The sequence below is a fragment of the Lepus europaeus genome, chromosome 4 (genome assembly GCF_033115175.1).
Source record: "Lepus europaeus isolate LE1 chromosome 4, mLepTim1.pri, whole genome shotgun sequence".
NCBI lineage: Eukaryota > Metazoa > Chordata > Mammalia > Lagomorpha > Leporidae > Lepus > Lepus europaeus.
Window position 1 is genome coordinate 26,133,020 of NC_084830.1, and position 23,947 is coordinate 26,156,966.

At 37.2% G+C, this 23,947-nt stretch overlaps 1 protein-coding gene across 1 annotated transcript in view; it reads left to right on the forward strand.

The window, feature by feature from the left end:
- EIF3H (eukaryotic translation initiation factor 3 subunit H) overlaps positions 1-23,947 on the forward strand; it is a 122,061-nt gene that overhangs the window by 38,885 nt on the left and 59,229 nt on the right. The window lies entirely within an intron of this gene.

The following is a 23,947-nucleotide window of genomic DNA, read 5'->3' on the forward strand; positions in this document are numbered from 1 at the left end:
CTCGCCACTTGGCCGCAATTGCCAGAGCTGTGCTGATCCGAAGCCAGGAGCTTCTTCTGGGTCTCCCACACGGGTGCAGGGGCCCAACGACTTGGGCCATCTTCTACTGCTTTCCCAGGCTAGGTCAGAAGTAGAGCAGCTGGGATTCGAACTGGCGTCCACATGGGATACCAGCACTGCAGGTGGCGGCCCTACCTGGCATGCCACAGCACTGGTCCCAGAAGTAGTATTGTTGGATTATATAGTAATTCTCTTTTTAATTTTCTGAGGTACTTCTAAACTGTTTTCCATAGTGGCTGTACCATTTTGCTCTGTTCCTACCTAACCATGCACAAGGATTCCATATTTTCAGCATGCTCAGGAATGCTCATTATTTCTTGTGGTTTTGATAATGGTCATCTTAATGGAATGAGCTGGTATCTCTCTGAGGTTTTGTTTGGTCTTTTTCTGATGATTATTGATGTTGAATATCTTTCTGGACATAGTTGTCCCTTAGTATATGAGGGATTTCTTCTAAGATTCCCCTCTCAGATATGTCTGAATACTTGCATCTGTGGATTGTTTATGCTTAATGCAATGTATGTGCTTGCCGTATAGTTTTCATATTGTTTTGATAGGGGAATAATGGCAAGAAAAAGTGTGTGCATGTTAAATACAGATCCAGGTTTTTGTTTTGTTTTGCTTTAAATTTATCTGCAGTTGGTTGAATATGTGCATGTGGATACAGAGGATTTATTGTGCTTTTTTGGTGGTTGGTATCTTCTCTAGAGAAAAGTTTACTAAGAACCATTGTCATTTTAAAATTGCATTTTTATGATTTTCATCACTGAGTTGGAAGTTTATTATAAATTTTGGATATTAATGCCATATCAGAGAATAGTTTGAAATATATATATTCTGTTCCATAGATTGCCTTTTCTTTTCTTTCTTTTTTTTAAAGACATTTATTTTAAAAGGAGAGTTACAGAGTGAGGTAGAGACAGAGAGAGAGAGGTCTTCCATCTGCTGATTCACTCCCCAGATGGCTGCAATGACCACGGCAGTGCCAGGCCAGAAGCCAAGAGCCAGGAGCTGCTTCTGGGTCTCCCATGTGGGTGCTGGGGCTCTACTGCTTTCCCGGGTGCATTAACAGGGAGCTGGATTGGAAGTGGAGCTGCCAGGACTGAACCAGTACCAGTATCACATGCTGGCACTGCAGGCCGGGGCTTTAATCCGCTGTGCCATATTATCAGCCCCAAAGGTTACCTTTCACCCTTTTCATCCTGTTGTTTCCATTGCTGTGCAAGTTTTTATATTTGATACAGTCTCATTTGTGTGTTTTTGCGTTGCTGAATCTGTTTTTGGGGTCATAACTGAGAAGTAATTGATAAATCCAGCATCATAAAGCTTTTCTCCCATGTTTTTTCTCCCCCTAGGAGTATTATAGTTTCAAGTGTTAGTTTGAGTCTTTAATCCATTTTGAGTTAATTTTTGTGCATAGTGTAAGATAAGTATCTAGCTTCATTCTTTTTTCATGTGGGTAGATGTAGTTTTCATAGACCCATTTGGTGAAGAGACTGTACTTTCCTCATTCAGTTTTCCTGGCACTCTTGCTGAAAATCACTTGACTGTATATGCCTGGGTTTATTTCTGGGCTGTCTGTGCTACCCCCACTGTCTTGTAGTATGTTTTTCTGAAAGTAGACAGTGAGGCCTTCAGTTTTGTTCTTATTTGAGTTTGTTTTAGCTATTTGGGGTCTCTTGAGATCCCATATGACTTTTCCAATTGATTTTTTAAAAGGTTTCTACTAAAAATGTCATTGCAGTTTTGATAAGGATTACATTTAATTTGTCAATTACCATTGAATAGTACTAACAATCTAAGAAGATGATGTTTTCCAATATATGAATATGCCTATGTCTTTATTTAATTTCCTTTCTTTTAAGATATATTTATTTATTTGAAAGGCGGAGTTAGAAATTGAAGGGTTTCTGTGAGAGAGACCCCATTGGAAAGAATGGCCCATCAAAGAAGGATGTACTTTTCTCTGAAGGGAGGATTGAACTTCCACTTTGCTTATGGCCTTATCTAAATACTGTTGGAGATTGAGGACTCAAGAGGCTCCCATAGCCTTGGCAGCGCATTTCAAGAACCTCAGGTGATCACTGACATCATACACTGACATCCTGTTGCTAAATTAACAACAGGAGTGACTGTGCACTTACTCCCCATGTAGGACCTCTGTCCTTAATGAGTTGTATTCTGAGAATTAACTGTATAGCTTGTTCTCAAACAGTTTTTTATATTTTGTGTGTGTGTTTGTGTGCAAATTGTTGAAATCTTTACTTAGTATAGAGTTGGTCTTCTGTATATAAAGTTAATTGAAAATGAATCTTAATGGAGAATGGGACTGGGAATGGGAGAAGGAGGAGGAGTTGGGGTGAGAGTGAGAGTGAGAGGGCGGGTATGGGGAGAAGAATCACTATATTCCTGAAATTGTACTTATGAAATTTGTAATCATAAAATAAAAGGTTTCTTTGGAAAAATAAATAAATAAATGAATAAAGTCCATTATATTAAAAAAAAAGGCAAAGTTAAGAGAGAGAAATCTTCTATCCACTGATTTATTCCCCAATGGCTAGAGCTGGGCTGGTCTGGAGCCAGGAGCTTTCTCTGGGTCTCCCATGTGGATGCAGGAACCCCTGCACTTAGGGCCATTCTCTGCTGTTTTCCCAGGCACATTAGCAGGGAGCTGGATCAGAAGTGATCAGAGCTGGGACTCGAACTGGTGTCCACATGGGATGCTGGTGCTACAGGTGGCAGCTTTACCTGCTACACCACAGTGCTGGCCCCTGTTTCTTTTCTTTTCTCCGTGTTCTGTAGTTTCAGTTCAAGAGTCTTTTGCCTCCTTGGCCAAGTTTATTCTTAAGTATTTTATTCTTTATGATGCTATTGTAAGGTAGATTGCTTTCTTAATTTCCTTTTCATTATTTTCTATGTAATTTTTAATCTGTTTTTACTTTTTGTTTTAAGATTTTTTTTTTATTTATTTGAAAGGCAGATATACAGAGAGAGAAGGGGGGAGAGAGATTGAGATCGAGAGAGATCTCCCATCTGTTGTTGGTTCACTCCCCAAATGGCCGTAACAGCTGGAGGTAAGCTGATCTGAAGCCAGGAGCCTGGAGTTTCTTTCATGTCTCCCATTGGGGGCAGGGGCTCAAGCACTTGGACTATCTTCTGTTTTCCCAGCCGGGAACTAGATAAGAAGTGGAGCAGCCAGGTTTTGAACCGATGCCCATGTGGGATGCTGGTGCTGCAGGTGGAGACTTAACCTCTACATCACAGTGCTGGCCCCTAAATGAGTTATTTTTATAAACCATATGCAGCAGTGCTGGCCCTCTATGTAACTTTGAACTGATCGATTTTAACTTTGATAAAATGTTAATCATTCCATTTGACTTGGCATCTTCATAGTAGTTGAACATAAAATGAATGAAAAGTATATTCTTGCCAAGATAATTCCTTGATACTGCAGTTTGTCTTCAAATCAGTTTCTTTTTTAAAGTAGTACCTTTAGATTATAACCAGGGCCACTTTTGTTCTAGGCACCTGAGTACTAACACATGTTTATTTTTAAACCCATGTGTAGTATCCATCGTTTCTGTATTTTTTAAACTGGCTGTACTTTCCCTGTGTCATCTGAATTACTGTGTATTATGCTTTGCCAGGATTGAAAGTAAGCTTTCTGTACAGTCCATTCTGGCAGTATTAGAATGTATCTGTTTCCCCATTTGCTGGCACATCTGGACATGCTTGTAATTCAGCCACTGTTTTAGGACTGGAAAATGAAGGATTGTTAGTGTAGTGTCTCTCATTAACAGGTGAGGAGTTTGAGAGCTCTCCTTTAAGTGACTTGTTTGGTTACTAGCTGTTGATATAGTTGGGTGTAGAAACCATTCCAGAGTAGTGCTTTCTCAGATAATTTTATATTTTTCCAGTTTGATTAATTATTTTTTTTAAAAAAGCATTTTATTTTGGAATAGGCTTAAATTTCTTTTAAAGATTTATTTATTTGAAAGGACAAGTTACAGCGAGAGAGGTCTTCCTTCAGCTGATTCACTCCCCAAATGCCTGCAACAGTCCAGGTGGGTCCATGCTGAGGCCAGGAGCCAGGAGCTTCTTCTGGGTCTCCTACATGGGTGCTAGGGGCCTAAATCTTGGGCTGTCCTTCGTTGCTTTCCCAGGTGGATTAGCAGGGAGTTGGATTGGAAGTAGAGCATCTGGGACTCGAACTTGTGCCTGGATGGGATGTGTGTATTGTAGGTGATGGCTTAACTTGCTACACCACAGCGCCAGCCCCTGTGTTTTATTATTTTTAAAGCATGGTAAGGGTTGTTTTGCTTACTACTTTGTCATTGTTTTATGCCCTCTAAAGCTAGCATTTACTAAGAAAAAGCTTTTCTTCTGACACTTGCCTTAAGCAACTAAAATAAATAATTCATAATTTTGGTAATTGTGTATTTTGAGTTGCTTAGCAGTTTCTTGTAGGGTATGGATTTTTTGTTTTTGGCAAAGTGGAGATTTTTAAGCTGGTTTTCAAATGATATGTTAGTAAGTGTCTTCAATTAGAAGTGAGCTTGTGTTTGTAGATATAGCTTTGTTGCAGCACTTCATGGCCATTTGTTCATATATTTCCTGTGGCTGCATTCCTGCTACAGTGACACATGGTAAAGTTGAGTAGTTGTGACAGTGTGACTGTGTGGGTCCCAAGCCTAAAAAGTATTTATTATCTGGCTCTGTAAGGAAGTTTGATCACCACTGATTTATACATAGAAGTTTTTCTTACTACTTATTGTTAAGGAGTAAGGCAGTAATTAATTCTCTTTCCCTCACAAATAGATAATTTTTGTTCATTCATTGCTTATTTCTTTTAGATTTTCTCCCTAATATTAACTGAGTCTGGGAAGGATTATGAGCACTGACATGAGAATATTGATAGAGTGTTCGTTTCACTGGCATACTTGGAAAGTATTGAAATAGTTTTTACTTTCGTTTTGGTGTATTTTTTTTCTTTTTTTAAAATATAAAACCCAGATATTGAGTTGTTGATGTTTAGAGGAACTGTCTGTAGATAATAGGAAAGAAAGACTCAAACTCATAGTTGCAGAATTGTGCAAAGGTGAACAGTTTGAGAATAGAAAACTGGCAGGAAACAGCTTTGTGTTCAAGAGCTCTGTGATACTCAGTAACTTCAGAATTTACTTTTTTTTCCTGCTTCTGTGATATCTTTCATTTAGCATATATTGTTTATCCACTTCTTGAATTGTAAAAAGATAGCAAAAAGGTTGATTTCTTTGAGAGTAACATTTTGGATAGGGCTACCCTGGATTATTTGGTTATATGTTACTTCAAAACCTAGGGAATTACTGTGTCAAAGTTTCTTCACATTCACAATTTGTTTTTGCACACGTGGAAACTTCTTTGAATGGTTTGAATCTTGATAAGATTTTATATTACAAAATATACTTTATAGTTGAAAATGAGATAAATTACTTGTAATAGAGAATACACACTTTGTAAAAAATGAATAGGAAAAACTCATATTAAAATTCCCATTAGGGGGCACTATTATCAAGCAGAGGAGAAGTGGAAGCTAATTGGTTTTCTCAGGCTTGCAACTGGAGGCTTGCTAAAAGGGAAAAATATTTTCATCTGATAAGATTCGGATACTGTTTTATACAACATATTCCTTAAATATAAAGGGCACTGAATTAAAGACAAATTCAATAACTCACTGTCTTATTCCTCAGCAAACTAAATCAGTTTAAGATTGCAGGTGATATAAGATGGTTACTTTAATCTGCATCAGAGGCAAATGCACAATTTTTATTTTTGGAGTGAACAAATTTTTTATTTTGCTCACCTATTTAGTAACAAAGGATGATGCTTGGCCTCAAGATAGGTTTCTTTCAAAACAAAGCATGAAGGCTATTGTACTACTATAATTTAGTTACGGGAACAAAATGATGCCTAACTTGGTAACAGGGTGTGCAGCATGTATGATTGCTAAAGCAGTAGCACACATTGAAGCGATACATACACACTTCTGGCTCTTAGGTTTTTTGTTCATTTTCAATAGGAGAAAATTGTTACTTAAAATTATTTTCATTTTATTACTCAGGTTTGGTATTAAAGAAATAGTAGCATAGACTTCTACACAATCATTTTGTTATCGCTAAGCTTTCAGAAGAAAAGCAGTGCTGTGATATCTTATGCAGAGTTTCCAAAAGCTAAAATATGAATTGGCAAAAATGTAATTAAAAAAAGATGCATTCAGAATAACTTTACTACATCAGGTATTATTTTTATATCACTGGTTTGGAGAGAGTAAGTTTATGTAGTTTGAGTATTTGCGGTGCTCTCTACTTACCTAAGCCATATTTTATGTTGGAGACTTCATTCCTTGCTTCCTCACAACTCACCTTCTTTCTCTCAATTCTTAGTGTGCTTGCTGCCCCCACCCAGGGCAAAACTGCTTGAAGTTCATCCAATGGTTATTATTTCGGCTTTGTATTGTTTTTGAGTTGAGGGAGGCGTTGAGTCAGGACAGAGAAAGCTTTCCATATTTTTTAGACAGATGGGGACATTTTGTGGAAAGCCATGATATTTACTTATCATTTGTCTTATCCCTTGTCTGTATGAATACTCAATGATCATTGTGATCAGTTACACAGATTTTATTTAAAAAGAAAGTTTCTGTTTCTTGAGTTTTTCTCAGTAGGAATATTAAAAATGTACTTAGTTTAAGGTATGTTTTGAATCTTATTGAAAGGAAATAGCATGTTTACTTAATGACTTCAAATCATTAAGTAGAGGTATGATAAAATGTTTCAGATAATCTCAGTAGAAAAATGAGTCCACAGTAATTCATTCCAGCACTTATCCAGCTAATTACATTAAATAAGTGGTGAAAAAGACACTAGGATACCATAACTTGGTTACTGCCTGGAAAATTTTAAAATAGGAGAGAGAATTGGGCCAATAAAGAATTGGGGAAAAGAATTGAAACACCCAGATACCAGCTACCAATTCAATTTAGGGGATAACTTCACAGGAGAAAGTAAGTTTGTTTTGTGGATGATGTCAATTGCAGTTTTAGGTAATTGTTAACGTCTTAAGAATCTGAATTGGCATCTTTATTGTTCAAATATAGTTATATTTCTTGCTAATACTTTTCAAATGTTGTAGCTGCTTTAGTATCCAGGAAGAGAAGTTGCTTTTGACCTCTGTGCTCTTTTGAAACATGAAAGAACTGACAGTAATCTTAGTGTCATGTTTATGGAAACTTGGGACCCATACTGCAGTTAGTGCTCTTTAAAATATGTAGTAAATACTTCATTTTGTAAATATTGTAGAAGATAACTAGAGAGGTTCCATATAATGAATTATTATGATTATGATATAATTCCCCTGGGTGCTGATATTTTTGTGATTGTTTGTGATAGTATTTTGAAAACATTAAACCATTCACATTTAATGATTTACTGCTGAATATCCATGGCAATGAGCGTCAGATTATTGCTTACTTAGGTTATTTTGATCATGCCAAAAGCCTATCATTTGTGAGTTAAAATTTTAATTTAAAATCCTAAACTTACTTTAGATGTTTAGGTTTTGGGTTATTAAGGTTGTCAGAATATGAGAAGTATAATCCAGACATGAAGCATCAGTTTCAATATTTCAAAACCCTTTTTTGTTCTTTTTAGTTGGGATGATTCAGGATTTTAAATATAAGAGGAGAAACAAAGTCTAGCTCCGTTTGAAAGGATTAAATAATATTTTTGCATTTACTTCATGCTTTAAAGTTTAGTTTAAAAAATATTTTAAAATGAATTGGGAGACTCCCGTGCATGGAAGGATATGCTATTGAAAATGTGGTCAAGGTAGAAGGGTTTTCTCCTTAAAGAAGTTAAAGCGCTTTACACTGTACGCTCCCCTGGTCCCCAAAGCATAAGTGCTATGGTTTGGAAAGAAGCCAAGTAAAACCTGTTCAAATTTTGTGCAGACTTAAAGTAATTCTGTAAGATTTGAAAATTACAGGTGGATATGGTATTTAAATAATATTTAAAATTCCTAAGTTTCCCAAGTCTAAAAATGTAATCCGTAAATTACTGTTCCCAGTGGTTTAAATTTTAATTAAATAAAAATTGTCTTACTTTTCACCCACAGCAACATTGGGTAAAGATATTTGAATTTATTACTAAACTTCAAGGTAATAACCATTAAAAATGAACTGTTTTAATACTAATTAAAATGTCAACAAGCCACAATTACCTATGTAATCAAAGTCCTTGCTGTTTCTGTTTCTCCAAAAATTGTCCTAGTGAACAAGTTCAAGCTTGCTTCCTATTTTGTCCAGAAGTACTACTTGGTTTCACTCCCCTAATTAAATATATCACCCAGTCTGCAAGTTTTACAGATTGATAGATTAATTATAATTAGATTTGATGTTTGAAGTACTAATGTTTAATTTTCCAAGCTGTCCTTTATATTGAAAGAGCATGCCAGTGAAGTATTTTGTTTGTCCCATGTTAATCTCTATCTAGGAGAAATTTTTATAATGCCAGAAACGTTTATCTGTTTGAGGTTAGTCTTCAAGGTTTACCTTTTGTCAGCTGCAGAGTGATGGTTTCATACTGCTACCACTTTTCCACTATGAGTACTATTTACTCCTTTTTTGTTAGTACATCTTAGATGCTTTCTTATATAGTTGAAAACAAAGGCTTATTGTTTGTTCCTTTTGGCTTCAGTAAGGTAGTATAGGTTTATAATTCAACTCTACATCTCTCCCTTCTCTTACCCTCTTACACATTTACCTTTCTTTTATCTTCAAACATCTAACCTATAGAGAATTATACAATTATTTCAATAATCTTTGCAGGGTTGTATTCATCTTGTCTCTGTTTTGTAGCATTGGATAGTTGACGACCTTGCAGAGGTCTATTTTGGTGGCAGGCTGTTAACCTCACATCAGCAGTAGGAGTCTGGCAGTAGAGCTCTGGTTAGGCCTGTTGCTAGTTCCAGCTGACAGCAAAGGCAGCAGTAGTAGCAGCCGTCCCACCTTCCGGCTCATCTGCACTCAGTTTAGCTTTTCCTTTGTGTTTCTTTTCTTACTTTGTTGTTAGTTTATCGAGCCAGTATTTGATAGGGAACTATGTAATAGCCACTTTGGATATTGCTTGTCTGTATCTCTATTGCAGATGTTTTTTATTTTTATTTGTTATTTAAAGAAATTAGCTGCCCTATGCATTGTATTTGACTTGAATATGGAGAGACTTGTTAATGCATCATATTAGTGACTCAGATTATTATTATAAAGTGAAGATAAAATTACTATGTAGGTGAAAGTATCCAGGGTATATTTTGTATCATAGAATGATTTTGGACTGTAAGTATATGTCTACTAATCTGTATATCTTCAGTTTTAATTCGTAATGGTTCTGGGTATATTTGTTTGGTAAATTAGCTTTGTTCTTGAAAATTTGTAAACTGCCATTTTTCTAACTTTCATATTAGAAATATTTTATTTTCAATGCCTCTTCCTTTGGTAGGCAACTCCTAAATCTTTAAATGTATTCAGATACAAAAGTCTATTACTAAGACTTTTTTAATATGAATTATTTCTCCTTAATTTAAAAATTTCTCTTATGTAACCACCCTACTTCCAATCATGAAAACATAGATTAAACTGTTAGAAAGATCTAAATGTAGTACTAAAAGAGGGTGAAGGGTTGTTGTGAATAGTGATGTATAATACCTTGGTGGACATTTTTTATTTTCTCTACTGATAAAAGGAGAATGGGATAAGATAGACATTCTACAAAATATTAAGTTCAATTTATGCTGTATCTGGGTTACTTTTTTTGCTCCTTTAGGAGATACCTGATGTGAGTTACTTTGTCAGAATGATATTTGTATTTCTAAATTTTCTTCTTATCCTAAAAGAAGCTTGATTAAAAAGAATACTCGTAGCCCTTTTTGGAAATAATGTGTGTACACATGTACCATTATAGCTCTCAATTGAGAAATTTCATCAAATCATGCATATACAGATCTTGCAAACTCTGTTAAAAGGATAAAATTATAAACTGCCTTCTGGCTACAGTTCTAGATTTACCACTACTTGTAATCTTGGATCTCTTCAGCTTCAGTGTTCATGTTTGTGATGTAAATCACAGCAGGGACTTTTCTAATTCTTGTAGCAGATGGTAAACTGAGGCCCTGCGAAGACCAAGGATAAATTATTGACGTATCCAGAACTAGAGAGCTCAACATGCTTGTCCACTATGTAATTCACAATTTAGGAGAGTCACAGTAATCTCAGTATTTTGTCAGACTCACTCTGAGTGAGTGATGGAGATGGCCTGTAATTGTGACTTGCAGGCGTGATGTGATGCATTTACTTAAAAGGCTGCTTTGTTATTTTGTCATTTACTGTCAGCACAGCTGGAATCAAACGATTGCTTATGTAACACGAGATTTTCAGAAGTTTTCTATGTTTGTGTGCTCTGGATATTAAGTAAAAATACAGGGCAATTCTCACTTTCGGTTTAACAGAAAGTATTTGAATATATACAAACAGCCTGGAAACTCTAACCCTATCTAGTTACTAAAAATCAGCACAGACCATATCTACTGTTATGCTAATTGAAGTATTGATTGAGCTGGGTAGGATAGGGGAGGAAAAATACATCTTATTAGAATACAGTGAATACAGTTACAAATAATATCTTAAATAGATGGCTTAATTTGACTTGGGAAATCATTGCCTGACTGTTGACACAGGGAGGCTTGATAGAATATGTTGCTTTGCTTGATGTCTTAAACTGACAATACTGATAAAGCCTGTCATGTGCATTTCCTTCTTTACTGAGTACACAGTATGGTTAAGTGCTATGTTGTGCAATGATTCCAATCTGCTGTGACTGCCATCTGGGCAAGTAGAGTGAAAGAGAGCATGGAGAGGAAATGGATCAGTGAGCTGTAAGGAGTCTGTGTGAACACTGGGTGCCACTCATGGAACACTGAGCTGTTAGTGACTGCTCTGTAACTAGTACAACTAGCTGTCTGTGAAATAAAGGTATACATCATGAGCAGCTCTCACATTATGTGTTTTGGGTGTCATGGTAGATATGGTTGAAACAAACCAGTAAGTCCAGTGACATAGCTAGGATCATCTACCCTTGTTTTTCTCTTTATTTTTTGATACTATCTTTTTGCTGCTTCTATTTTGGTCACAAATGTTGAGTTAGATTTAATAATCCTAGCATTTTTATTTTGCCTAAATGGAATCTATTTGGATAGGTATTGTGCTGTAAAACAAGTTTTCTGAGAAACCTTTTAAAAAAGACTGTAAGACCTAGAAATGGGATAATTGCTTTGAAATCTTAAAAGTTATAGTCAACAGAGAGATGGGAATGGCAGTTCCTTGGGTACAAGGAATTGGCTGGAAAAATCTAAAGTGCATTCCTGTTGATGGATAAATCTTATTAATTGGATCTGAAGAATTTGTATAACAGTTCTTTTTGTGTGTATGTGGTTACTTTTTTTTTTTTTTGATAGAATATATAAGCCCTTACCAAATTGTGTTAATTATGAGTCATCTGGTACCTCCTTAGGAGTTAACACAACCTTATATAAATTGCTAATAGTACAAAGCCACCATGGTTTCTGTGGTTTTCCCAACCTTGTTTCCAGTTCTAAAACATTTAAAAAACAGACCCACTCCTTTAAAAAATTTTTTCTGGACAGAGAGTTTTCCTTATCAGAAAACACAGTAACTTAAGCAGACCCATAACTAGGGAATTAATAACAGAAAGTTTTTGTTGACACCAGGAAGTAGATTAAATAGTGCAATTGTGGTAATGAGTACCATGTATGATAAGCCAGAGCCACCTGGGTTTTATTAGACTGTTTGATCACAATATTATTTCAAGGCTTGTCTATTTAAATTGCTAAGGTTTCATGTCATCTTTGTGATTTAGACCATGGTTTCTTTCATTGCAAAGAGATTTTTCAAATGAAAGGGCCTGGCCAAGCCAAGATTCTAAGGAGGTGCAGGATCAGCAGTTAGGTGAATCTGGGAACAAGAAAAACCACTAAACATAAAATTAAAAGCCTGAAAGTATATAGCATTTTAGTACCAAGCTCATCTGCACTTCTTTTCTTTAGTTTTTTTTTTTTTTTTTGGCTTCGATCATAATTACACTTTTGCTTATCACGATACTGGAATATGATAAGGATGTTTGATGTAGGTCAATTAATTATTGTTTCCTATATATATGCATTTAAAATATTTTTCAGGTTTTGAAAAGGTATTATTGCTATCAGATTTCCTTCAGCTGGTATTAAGTGATTTTGATGAACATCTTTGAGAATTTATGGAAAGATTTTTAACTACTTCACTCATAATGAATGAATTATTGTAATCACAGAATTTAATTTCCTTGATAAATTGTTTTGCTTTGCCTTTGAATTTGAAATCTTTAAACTTAAGTTAGCCTAATATGAATGAATGAGATTTTTAACTATTAAAATCAACAGAATTTCTTTTCACTAATTTTTTTTATGTGGAAACAGTCTTTCACAGGTATTTAATAGTATCTTTGCTGTGTGTTTAAGCAAGCTTTTGGCTTAGAAAAATACTCATTTTGACTTACTAGTAAAGAGAGGAAAGGGAAGATTTAATAATTTAAGATGCTGTTATAAGCATAAGTGGCATTTTGAAAATTTATAAATAAAATGCTTTGTACATTTACTAATATGCCCATTATTTTTGCTGTTTTGATATTTGAATACTCTGTTTTAACTGTTTAATTTTGCCTTGAAGTTTCCATATCCTGTGTAATTTAAGCCTGGCTAAAGGCACTTGAGAATATAAAGTTGTCTTTTGATTTGCTCTTGGCAGTGATGGGAATTCATGGAAATAACAGTCAACAGTCTTTGTTTCTATGATAAGACTAAGGAGAAAATTATTAAAAATAGGAAAAGATTTGAACATCAGAAAGCTTGTGTACTAAAAGCTTAACATGGGGCCGGCGCTGTGGCTCACTTGGTTAATCCTCTGCCTGCGGCGCCTGCATCCCATATGGCAGTGGGTTCTAGTCCCGGTTGCTCCTTTTCCAGTCCAGCTCTCTGCTGTGGCCTGGGAGGGCAGTGGAGGATGGCCCGGGTGGTTGGGCCCCTGCACCTGCATGGGAGACCAGGAGGAAGCTCCTGGCTTCGGATTGGCGAGGTGCGGGCCGCAGTGGTCATTTGGGGAGTGAATCAATGGAAGGAAGACCTTTCTCTCTGTCTCTCTCTCTCACTGTCTGTAACTCTGTCAAATAAATTAAAAAAAAAAAAAAAAAAAAAAAAAAAAGCTTAACATTCTTGTTCCTGAAAGTAGAGTTTTTAGTTTAAATTTTTTAAAAGTACTTGACTCATTGATTGAGGAAGGATGAGGCATAGATTTAGGAACAAGCATGTAATATAATCAAAGAATGATGAGACGCCTGTCAGAGCAGAGACTTAGTTTGGGGAATGGACTGGAAGAATTATACTTAGAATCGGACTATGGAAGACCCTTCAAATTATTTTTGGATTAACATGTAATACTTGCACATTTTTACGGGGGCATAGTATAATATTTCAACACATAGACTTTGAGCACTTTTAAATGAAGCTTAGACTTGAAGTATGTTAATCTACATTTCCCAACAGAAGTGTGATAGTATAAAATCAGTATTTTGTGGCTAGAGGCAGGAAAAACAGAAGAGTGAGGACTTCGATGAAAATATTGTCAGTAGCAGTAAAAATGAATGTGACTACTAAAGTGAGTGAGCTGGAAGAAATGATGGAAGATTGAGTTAAAGGCAATGCTCACATGTTGAGGGCTTGACTGAACATTATCAAATAACTTTACTATCTGAAATATTATGGAAGAATTAAATTTGTCATTCCTTCTCTTTTGAATACTGTGATAGACAGCTGTTGTGATAATGGTATGTATTACAGAGTAGATGAATGTAGTCAAATGTAAGCTACTGATAACCAGCAGGGGGATTCTTGCACTTAGAACAATATCAATTTTTCCAAAATATGATTAAGGTTTTTTCAGGTCAGGGATTATGAAGTATGATTAAGTCTTTAAAATATATACAATGTATGAAATAGTTTGAAATACAGGTGTGAACTGATATTTTTAGGACTAACTTCTAGAGAGATAATCTTCATTACTGAGCACTAAAGGACAGAATTAAGATCTACTAAAAAATAGAAGTGATGTGGTCTATTAACTCTTCCAACAGAATAGTCCATTCATAGCATGGGATCTCTCTCTCTCTCTCTCTCTTTTTTTTTTTTTACAGGCAGAGTGGATAGTGAGAGAGAGAGAGAGAGGTCTTCCTTTTTGCCGTTGGTTCACCCTCCAATGGCTGCTGCGGCCGGCGCATCTCGCTGATCCGAAGCCAGGAGCCAGGTGCTTCTCCTGGTCTCAGCATGGGATCTCTTAATTAATGCCCTGTTTCAAGTATAGTTTGAATCTCCAGAACTCTCCAAGATGTTGAGGTGTAAGATAAACAAATGGAAGAGAGATAGATGAGACAGTTAACCAAATAATTACAAGTTATGCTAAGTTGTGGAAGAGATAAATGGATACTTTAGTGTGTGGTGCCCTACCCTAATCAGGGTGTTGGAAGAGTTCTTGGTATGGAAGTGTATACAGCTGACAGCTGGAGGTCAAGAAGGAGTTAGCTTTGAGAGAGAAGGAGGAGAACAGGAAAGCCAAGTGAAATGGTCCTGAGATGGGAATGAACTTGACATTGTTTAGGAGCTCTCATAATCTGTCTTGAATAGATCCTGCTGAATGACAAACAATTATATCATTCAGAGCCTCACAGATGTTGGGGGTTTTGGTAAGTCACTGGACCTTTAGTAATCAAGTTGGGTCAATGACTGCTGCATTCTTTTTGATTCTATGATTTAATCTATAACTTTTTTGCTTGTTGTTGCATTTGATATTTGAAATATTTGTGAACCCAGCTTGGTAATTGGATTTGTTGATGGTGATGTTTACTCCAAGAAAGTTTATCTATGATTAGATAACCTTCATTGAGTATTTCTTTTAAAGATATTTTAGAATGATTTAAATTTAATTAATTCAGTAAATTATTATATTATATAGTACATTAGTCTAACTATGAAACTTAGATTGATACATTACCATTAACTTAGCTCAAGACTTTGTCCAGACTTCACTACTTTCTATTAATGTACATTGATTTTTTTCCAAGATCTAATCTTGGATAACACTGCATTTTTTTTTTTTAAAGATTTATTGTATTTATTTGAAAGAGTTACAGAGAGAGGTAGAGAGAGAGAGAGGTCTTCCATCTGCTGGTTCACTCCCCAATTGGACCCAACAGCTGGAGTTGCACCAAACTGAAGCCAGGAGCCAGGAGCTTCTTCCCAAGGAGTTGGGCCACCTTCTACTGCTTTCCGAGGCCATAGCAGAGAGCTGGATTGGAAGTAGAGCAGCCGGGTCTTGAACTAGCACCCATATGGGATGCCGATGCTTCAGGCCAGGACGTTAACCTGCTGCACCACAGCGCAGGTCCCAACACTGCTTTTATTTGTTATGTTGCCTTCATCCCTTCCGAACTGTGACTCTCTCTCTTTTTTCCCCCCCATGGTCTGGGTTGTTTTGAGGAGTACTAGTTAGGTGTTTTATAAAAGTCCCTCATTCTGGGTTTGGCACATGTTTCTTCATCATTAGACTGGAGCTGGCAGATTTTGGGGGAAAAAAAATTACAGTGGTGATGTGTACTTCTCATGTCATTCTTTCAGGTGTTCACATGATATTCACATATTAGTGGTGGTGCTTACTTTTGTCATTTGGTTTCAGTAGTGTCTGATCTTTACTATCCTGGAAATCTTTACAACCTGAGGAAGCATTGAGACATAATTTTTTTTTTTTTTTTATAAATTAGAAATTCAGAAGTGGGTGTTTGGTTAAAGCACTGCTCAGAATGCTTGAATCCCTTATCAGAGTGTCTGGGTGTAAGTTTCCTGTCGTAACCCGGGAGTGATGGCTCAAGTACTTGGGTCCATGCTGTTCATGTGGAAGACCCAGTCTGAGCAGCCGCTGAAGATAGTACAAGTGTTGGGGCCCCTGCCACCCACACGAGAGACCTGGATGAAGCCCCTGGCTTTTGGCTTTAGCCCGCCTAGCCGTGACTGTTGCAGTCACTTGGGGAAGTGAACCAGCAAATGGAAGATCGGTTTCTGTCTCTTCCTCTTCCTGTGTAACTCTTTCAAATAAATAAATTTTTAAAAAAGGAATATTTGATAAGCAGCTATATTTATATATACATTTAGGGTGCCTTTATTATTTATTTTTTTGCAAAGAAATTCTGTAGACTTTTACTTACAGAGAGAGGAGGAGAGAGAGAATTCTTCCATCTGCTGGTTCACTCCTCAGATGGTCACCAGGGCTGGGCCAGGTGAAAAAAGAAAAAAGAGGACCTAGTACTTGGATTCCTGCCACACAAGTCGTGGTCCTGGATGGAGTTCTGGACTCATGGCTTTGGCCTGGCTCAGCCCTGGCTGTTGCAAGTATTTGGGGAGTGAACCAGTAGATAGACGAGCTCCCTTTCTCTGACTCTCCCTCTCAGTCACTCTGCTTCAAATAAATAAAACTTTTTTTAAGAAAAGAATTTAGCAGTGTGGAGGCAGTAGTCTTTGAATTTTGTCAGAGTCCTTATTGTTATTGTACTTGTTTAACATTTATTGACCACTTGTCATGTGCCAAATGTTGTACTGAGCGCTTGGCATACGTTCGTCTAATTCCTATGGCTAGTTTATGGGTTTCGTACTATTACTGTTCCCATTTTACTAAAACTTAGAGAAGTTAAAGAATGTATCTGTGAGCCATTGCTACTATTCAGGATTTAATGACTACACCCTTTACTGCCTTATAGGATGCCTTTTTGTTGAGGCGGAATGGAGCAGAGTGCCAGAATATTACAAATAAATGATGTTATGTGGAACAATGTGCACCTTCCTGGTTCTTGAGTCCCTTAGATGATCTCTGAGATCTTTAAGTTGTCTTTTGTTACTGATGCTTGAATTTGAAAAATGTCTGTACCATTGTTCCCTCCCTTCCCCAAGAATCAACTTACTAAGGTAATTAAAAGCAATCTTCTCATTGTTACCAAATTTTTCTTTTTTTAAAAAAATAGCTTTATTAGTTTATGAATGGCAGAGTGACTGAGAAAGAGGAAAAGATAAAGAAATCTTCCATCCGCTGGTTCACTCCCCACATGACTGCAACAGCCAGGACTGGACCAGGCTGAAGCCAGGAGCTTGGAACTTCTAGATTTCCTGCATGGGTGGCAGCAACCAAAGGACTTGGGCCATTTTCTGTTGCTTTCCCACGCATATTAGCAGGGAACTTGGATCTGAAGTGGAGCTGTTCGGACTTAACAGATACTTAGGGAATGCCAGAATAAGCATTTTGTACTTTCATTTTAGATATGGTTAGCCTGTATGTGATTATGACCAAATAATTGGTATAGGAAGTGATTTCAGAGGAAGAAGTCACTTTATCACTAGGCTGATTCGAACTACGTAGGATTTGAGCTGGATTTTGAAGACAAGTAATTCCTACTGTTTGCTCTGACTTTCCCTCTGCACTCCACCCTCATTCATCTCCTGTTTCTTTACCCCACACACCAAAATCTATCCAGGTCCTGGATAGTGGATTACCCTATTCTGTTTGCTATCTTCTCTACTCCAGTTGATAAAGTCCTTTTCATATTATAGGACCCCGTTTAGGTGTTGTCCAAGACTGCATTCATGTATGCCTGAGTTAGGGCCCCTAGCTGCATGCTTTCACAAATCATATGCTTATCCTATGATGACACTTATCAGATTATATTATTTATTTGGAAGTCAGAGTTACAGAGAGAGGGATATGGACACACACACACAGAGTGGGGATTGAGTGGGGTCTCTTCCATCCTCTGGTTCACTTCTCAAGTGACAACAATGTCCAGGGCTGAGCCAGGCTCCAGGAGCTTTATCCAGATTTCCCATATGGGTATCAGGGGCCCAAGTACTTGGGCCATTATCTGTTGCTTTCTCCCAGGCCATTAGCAGGGAACTAATTGAAAGCGGAACAGCCAAAACATGAACTGGCACCCATATCGGATGCCAGCATCACCGGTGGTGGCTCTTCGCTCCTATCTTTTTAGATTTATAGAAGTTGCAAAAGACAGTACAGTTCCTGCATACCCTTCACTCAGCATCCCTTTTGTAACCATAGTATATTTGTTAAAACTGAGAAATTAGAAATGGTACAATAACATTAATTAAGGTACAGCATTTATTTAGTCTTCTCTGGTTTTCCTTTTCATATTCTAGGATCCAGTCCAGGATACCATGGTTGTATATAATCATTGTATCTCTTTAGTCTTCTCCAATCTGTGTCTTTTCCTTCTGGCCTTGACACTTAAAAAATATTAGTTATTTTTAATAATTTTAAAGAGGGGGACAGAGCCAGACACAGCAATTTGAATCTGAATCTGCTGATTCACGCTCCAAATGTGTGTAACAGCCAGGGAAGAGCCAGGCTGAAGGGAGGGGCTCAATTCAATCTGGGTTCTCTGTGTTGGTGGCAGGGATCGATCCAAGTACCAGAGCCATTAACTGCTGTCTTGCAGAGTGCACATTAACAGGAAGCTGGATGGGAGGTTGAGCCGGGTCTCAAACCTATGCACTATGATAGGGGATGCAGGCATCCCAAGTAGTATTTTACCCAGGGAGCCAATTCTTTGATAACTTTTTGAAAAGTACATGTCAACTGTTTTGTAGATTATCTGTCACTTTGAATTTGTGTGGTGTTTTTGTTATGATTACATTGAGGATGTAAACTTTTGGGAGGTCTATAAGGGGTTGGAGGGAGCTTCTCATTGCATCATGTCTGGTACATCTTACCATATTTAGTAGTGACAATAACCTTACTTGGTTTATTTAGGCAGTCTGACAGTCTTCCCTACTCAAAAGTTACTGTTTTTCCTGTCCCATACTCTATTCACTGGAAATGAATCACTAAGTCCAGCCTACACTCAGTAAGGATATTAAATTCTATCAGTTTGCAGGAGGAATATCAAAAAATTTCTGGAGATACTTGAAATATACCTCAATAATTAATAAACATGAGACCTATCCTTTGAATTATTACTCATTTCTTCTACCTTGGTCTGTTTTCAGGTCTTTATACGTGCTCTTTATATTATTGAGCTCTTGGCCTAAGACTTTTTTTTTTTTTTTTAAAGATTTATTTATTTATTTGAAAGGCAGAGTTACACAGAGAGAGAAGAGGCAGAGAGAAGTCTTCCATCCAGTGGTTCACTCCCCAATTGGCTGCAACGGCCGGAGCTGCACTGTTCTGAAGCCAGCAGCCAGGAGCTTCTTCCAGGTCTCCCACGTGGGTTCAGGGACCCAAGGACTTGAGCCATCTTCTACTGCTATCCCAGGCCATAGCAGAGAGCTGGATCGGAAGTGGAGTAGCGCCCATAGCGCCGGCGCTTCAGGCCAGGGTGTTAACCTGCCCCCAAGGCCTAAGACTTTTTTATTGTTTCTCCAGTATGTGTAAGAGTATAATGTAATAAACGTTCAATAAAATATTTGTTGAATGGATTGAACAAATGAAGGGAGATTGTGAATTAGACTTAATACTAGAGTAGTTAAAGTTGATCCTATAGGTAGTGGAGCTATATGGGTATTAACAGTGTTTGAAAAATGTTTGAGTAAATGAATTGTTGGAGGCTAGCTCTGTGGCACAGCTGGTTAAGCCGCTGCCTGTAGCGCCCACATGCCATATGGTCGCCGGTTTGTATCCCGGCAACTCCTCTTCTGATCTAGTTCCTTGCAGCAGCAGATTTCCCAAATCCTTGGGCCCCTGCTTCTATGTGCGAGACCCAGTTCCTGGGTCTTGGCTTCAGCCTGGCCCAGCCCTGGATGGCGTGGTCATTTGGAGAGTGAAGCATCAGATAGAAGATCTCTCTCTCTCTTTCTCTCTGCTTCTCCCTTTCTAAAACCTTGCTTTTCAAATAAATTTATTTAAAAATGGTTTTAGTTTTCTTCATTTTAATTTTGTTTGAAATTGAGGAATGTTTTCTTCCCTGATTTTAATATAATATTTTTTAAAAAGTATTTTTTTTCTTAGCCTTGAAGGAAAACTTATTAAAATAAAGGACTTTGGAGTGTGGGTAGGAGGGTGGGTGTGCTGGGAAGAATAACTATATTCCTAAAGTTGTACTTACGAAATTTGTATTCCTTAAAAAATAAATTTTAAAAAAAGAATAAAGGACTTTTATAATATAGTTTAGATCACAAGTCTTATTTTTATGATTAAAGAATAGCTGGTTGAATGTTTTTAACATAACATATTTAGAATGATAGACTTTCTTGGGAAAGTGTATAATTTGTAAGTAAATTAGCAGTGATAGAAAAATTCCTTCCCATTTCTCAAAAAAAGGTGCTTAAATGTATCAGTGTTACTTTTAACCTAGCTTTTGCATTATAAATGAGCTCTCTGAACCCCAACCATACTAAATTTAGCTTCCTTAGTAGATACTACTTTTACTGAAGGATGCCAATTGGCTTCTTTTCAGACTGTATACATCTTCCTCTTCTGATCTATGCTTTCCTTTCTTTTCTTCTTTTAAAAGAAAGCTAATTGACATAGACCTAAGAGGAATAGGAAAAAGCATGTATTTGACCTTTGACTCTTTTACTAAGTTGTAGCTAAAAAATGAATAGAATTATTCCTTAAGAACACAAAGACTTTAGGAAATTGATAATTGGTTTTAATCTTTTGTTTCAACTGCTATTGCTACCACTCAAGAAAGGAAGCATTTTCTCTGCCTTCTTTTCTCCATAGGCAGTTATTTAAGCATCTTGTTCCAGTGTCAGATTTATCAGTGGTTACTTAAAACACTTTTTATTTATTTATTTATTTATTTGAGAGGTGGAATTAGAGAGGGAGAGAAAGATCTCCTGGTTCTCTCCCCAAATGGCTGCAACAACTAGAGCTGGGCCGATCCGAAGCCAGTAACTAGGAGCTTCTTCTGATTCTCCCATTTGGGTGCTGGGGCCCAAGCCCTTAGGCCATCTTCTCCAGCTTTCTCAAGGCCATAGCAGAGAGCAGGATCGGTAGTGGGGCATCTGGGACTCGAACTGGGGTCCTTATTGGATGCTGGTACTGCAGGCAGCAGCTTTACCTGCCGTGTCACAGCATTGGCCCTGCCATCAATCTTAAAGACTCATCTCTTAGAATAATCTGAATACCCATGTGTTAAAATTAAGTTAGCTGTTTTACAGAGATTTAAGGAAAAAAATTTGTTGATTATTTGAAAAATCAGTCTTGTCAAATTTATGTGTATTATGGTTCAAGTTGCTACAGCATGGTAAAAAATGCTGTGATAGTAACTTTCAGGAGAACTCACAGCCACTTGTATGCCATGGTAGTGGTGTAGAAATGCTCTGGAGTTAAACAGACTTGGTACATTTGAATCTGATCTGATTTTGAGCATAATAATACTATCTAACCTTTAGGGTTGTTCTGAGGTTTAAGTAAGAATGCATGTAAAATACTTCATGAGTGGTAAATATTGTTACTTTCAACAAAGGAAGTGGATACAATTATTAATTCATTGTATGCCTGGAGGTATTTGAAATATATAGGTCCGCTTTATACTGAAGAACCATTTAACTCAATCTATTGAGATTATGCTTATTGAATTTCAAGTTCAAGCCTTATTGAGCAGACTAATTTGCATTATATAATTCAGAGTAATCAGAGTAAGTTGAAATTTAGAAGGTTTTTAAACAGGATAATATTTAATAGGAACAAATAAAGGTTTAAATCCTGAGGGAAGAAACATAAACCATTACTAATCAGCTTGAAGAGGACAGGGTTAGCTAGAGGTTTCTGGTATAGGGGATAAAAATAAATTTGTAATTTAATGTGGTAGAGTCTGACCTCTTCATAGTGGCTTTGAGTCATAGGAACTGGCTTGAGAACAGACAGTAGGCTGTGGTCATCCCTACAATGCCAGTTTGATTCACAAGTGGATTGGTGAAGGGAGTGAACTCTCCTTAGTAAGGTATAGATAGTAGAACAGAAGAGAAAAGAGCACATATGCCAGCACTGACTGACTGGCTAGACATTGCATCAGTGAAGGCAGCAGTAGGTCTTCAGTATCCCTTATTCCTAAGAGTGGGAGGAAGTCTTGCTTTTCACTTTATTGTTGTTATGTCACTGTTGCACATCTGGAATTTTGAAACACAAGTATATGTTATTAAAGGGAAAGTTATAAGGTTGATACCTGTGTTCAGAAATATTTTGATTTGTTTTTATATTTTATTTGAGTGGTAGAGAAGGAGAGGAGAAGGGAAGAAGGGGGCGGGAGGGAGAGAGAGAGCTCATCCATTGGTTCACTACCCAATGGCCTGTAGCAGCTGGGGCTGGGCAAGCTGAAGCTGGGAACTGGAAACTTAGTTCTAGTCTCTTCTGTAGCTGCAGGGACCTGTCTGAGCATCAGCTGCTGCCTCCCAAGGGTATTAGCAGGAAGCTGGATTTGGGCATAGAGCTGGGACTTGAACCCAGGCACTCTGATATGGGATCCTGGCATCCCAAGTGGCATCTTAATTGTTAGGCCAAATATTTGCCCCTAAAAAATGCAATTTAATATTAATTTTACATTGATCTGTCAGATATTAATGTCCTAGAGAGCTTCCTTGGTAATTTACGGAGTAGTATCTGTCTTCAGTGTAAATGGTTTTTCTAGTTGTTGTTTGAACCTCATTATTTTGACTTTTTTGGGAGAAGGGATTCAGTAGATACAACAAGTTTTATGTGGAGCAGATATGTAACGTTCCATTTAAACTGAATTGTAATGGACTTTTGACATAGATTTATCATTCTTCTAGCTTGGGTTTGAAATGTATAGTCATTTTAGTGAATTCTAGCAAGCTGTGCAGTTCATAAGATTAAAAATGTAGTTTTCCACAGATTGAACATTTGCTACATTTTTTGTTATACTTTAGATCTATTTGGTTATGTAACATAACCAAATATTATTATTACTTATTAATTCAAAAGAGTAAAAGAGAGAATGCTGTCCACTATGGTCTCAGGTGCCAGGGCTAAGGCTAGGCTGAAGCGAGGAGTCTGCAGTTTCACCCTGGTGTTCCCCAAGAGTGGCGGGGGCTTGCTGTTTTCCCAGACCCATTATTGGAGAGCTGGATTGAAAGTGGAGCAGTGAAGACTCAAAACAGTAGTGATATGGGATGCTGATGTTGTAATCTGTGGCTTAGCTTGCTGCACCACAATGCCAGCCTTCATAACCAAATTTAGTATTTTGAATTTCTAATATATCTGTCATTGTCACTGAGGCCAAAAAATTTATATTTTTCTGGACATGAGCTTTGAGATTTTAAACTTTTAAACCTTAAGAAATCTCTCTCAGGGCAGGCATGGGGCCCAGTAATTGCTGCTGCTTGCCATGTTGGCATTCCAAATCAGGGTGCATGGGTTTGAATTCTGGCTCTACTTTGCGTCCAGCTTCCTACTAATTGCACCCTACCAGGCAGCAGGTGATGGCTTAAGTACTTGGGTCAGGTCCTGTCACCTAGAGGGGAGACCTGGATAGAATTCTTGCCTACGGACTTTACTCTGGTCTGGCCCTAGCTGTTGCAGGCTTTTGGGGAGTGACCCAGCTACTGGGGAAAATCTCTCTTCTCTCAAATAGATGAACTTAAAAAAATCTTGTCTACAAGGCTGTTTACTTTGACATATAAATTAGTTCTGTTTTATTCCAAAGTAGAAAAAAGTAAACAGAAAATGTGGTATTGTTAAAAA